This window comes from Arachis hypogaea, chromosome 7 (assembly GCF_003086295.3).
Source record: "Arachis hypogaea cultivar Tifrunner chromosome 7, arahy.Tifrunner.gnm2.J5K5, whole genome shotgun sequence".
NCBI lineage: Eukaryota > Viridiplantae > Streptophyta > Magnoliopsida > Fabales > Fabaceae > Arachis > Arachis hypogaea.
This window is the reverse complement of record NC_092042.1, coordinates 23,916,981-23,919,150: the sequence shown is the minus strand read 5'-3', so window position 1 is coordinate 23,919,150 and position 2,170 is coordinate 23,916,981. Positions and strand designations below refer to the sequence as shown.

Below are 2,170 nucleotides of genomic sequence, written 5' to 3'. Positions count from 1 at the left end.
TTGAAGATTCAGAACATACTGCAGAGGAATCACACAGAAAAACCTGGGCGTTCAAAATGCCCAGTGAAGAAGACAGACTGGCGTTTAAACGCCAGCCAGGGTGCCTGGCTGGGCGTTTAACGCCCAAAAGGGTAGTATTTTGGGTGTTAAACGCCAGAATGTGCACCATTCTGGGCGTTTAACGCCAGGATGGCACAAGAGGGAAGATTTTGTTTTCAATGCAAATTTTTTTTCAAGTTTTCAAAGTTTTTCAAAATCAAATCTTTTTTAAATCATATCTTTTCAATCAAATCTTTTTCAAATCAATTTCTTTCCATTTTCAAAAATACTTGCTATCAATTAATGATTTGATTCAACATTTCAAGTATGTTGCCTTTTCTGTTGAGAAAGGTTTAATGTTTGAGTCACATCTTTTCTTGATAGCCAAGTCATTAATTTTTAAAATCAAATCTTTTTTTAAAATGTTTTTCAAATCATATCTTCTCAAATCACATCTTTTTAAAACCAATCATATCTTTTTAATCATATCTTTTTTAAAATAGTTTTCAATCAAATATTTTTGATTTCTAATTTCAAAATCTTTTTCAAAAATTACTTGATTTCTTTTCCACTCTTATTTTAGAAAATCAATTAGTGTTTTTCAAAATGTTTTTAAAATCTTTTACTTAATTTTCGAAAATTTCTTCCCCTCTTCTCACATCCTTCTATTTATGGACTAACATTATTCCTTAATACACAATTCGAACTCCATCTTTCTTGATAAGTTCGAATTTCTACCTCTGTCTTCCATTTTTCTTTTCCTCTGACTCCTCAAGGAATCTCTATACAGTGACTTAGAGGATTCCATATTTCCCTGTTTTCTTCTCTTTCATATGAGCAGGAGCAAAGACAAAAGCATTCTTGTTGAGGCTGATCCTGAACCTGAAAGGACCTTGAAGCGAAAGCTAAGAGAAGCTAAGGCACAACTCTCTGTAGAGGACCTAACAGAAATCTTCAAAGAAGAAGAAGACATGGCAGCCGAAAACAACAACAATGCCAACAATGCAAGGAAGGTGCTGGGTGACTTTACTGCACCTACTCCTGACTTCTATGGGAGAAGCATCTCTATCCCTGCCATTGGAGCAAACAACTTTGAGCTTAAGCCTCAATTAGTTTCTCTAATGCAACAGAATTGCAAGTTCTATGGACTTCCATTGGAAGATCCTCATCAGTTCTTAGCTGAGTTCTTGCAAATCTGTGACACTGTCAAGACTAATGGGGTTGACCCTGAGGTCTACAGACTTATGCTATTCCCTTTTGCTGTAAGAGACAGAGCTAGGATATGGTTGGACTCACAACCTAAAGAAAGCCTGAACTCTTGGGAAAAGCTAGTCAATGCCTTCTTGGCAAAGTTCTTTCCACCTCAAAAATTGAGTAAGCTTAGAGTGGAAGTCCAAACCTTCAGACAGAAGGAAGGAGAATCCCTCTATGAAGCTTGGGAAAGATACAAACAATTAATCAGAAAGTGTCCCTCTGATATGCTTTCTGAATGGAGCATCATAGGTATTTTCTATGATGGTCTGTCTGAACTGTCCAAGATGTCTTTGGATAGCTCTGCTGGAGGATCTCTTCATCTGAAGAAGACGCCTACAGAAGCTCAAGAGCTGATTGAAATGGTTGCAAATAACCAATTCATGTACACTTCTGAAAGGAATCCTGTGAACAATGGGACACATCAGAAGAAAGGAGTTCTTGAGATTGACACTCTGAATGCCATATTGGCTCAGAACAAAATGTTGACTCAGCAAGTCAATTTGATTTCTCAAAGTCTGTCTGGAATGCAAAATGCACCAGGTAGTACTAAGGAGGCTTCATCTGAAGAAGAAGCTTATGATCCTGAGAACCCTTCAATGGAAGAGGTGAATTACATGGGAGAACCCTATGAAAACACCTATAATCCTTCATGGAGAAATCATCCAAATCTCTCATGGAAGGATCAACAGAGACCTCAACAAGGTTTCAACAATAATAATGGTGGAAGAAACAGGTTTGGCAATGGCAAGCCTTTTCCATCATCTTCTCAGCAACAGACAGAGAGTTCTAAGCAGAACACCTCTGACTTAGCAACCATGGTCTCTGATCTAATCAAAACCACTCAAAGTTTCATGACTAAAACAGGGTCCTCCATTAG

At 37.6% G+C, this 2,170-nt stretch overlaps 1 non-coding gene across 1 annotated transcript; it reads right to left on the bottom strand.

Annotated features, from left to right (window-relative positions):
* Positions 1-1,415: 1,415 nt before the first annotated feature.
* On the bottom strand, positions 1,416-1,523 carry LOC112704765 (small nucleolar RNA R71). The gene has a single exon (XR_003155372.1). It is a non-coding gene; the product is annotated as a small nucleolar RNA R71 (small nucleolar RNA).
* Between the last annotated feature and the right edge of the window lie 647 nt (positions 1,524-2,170).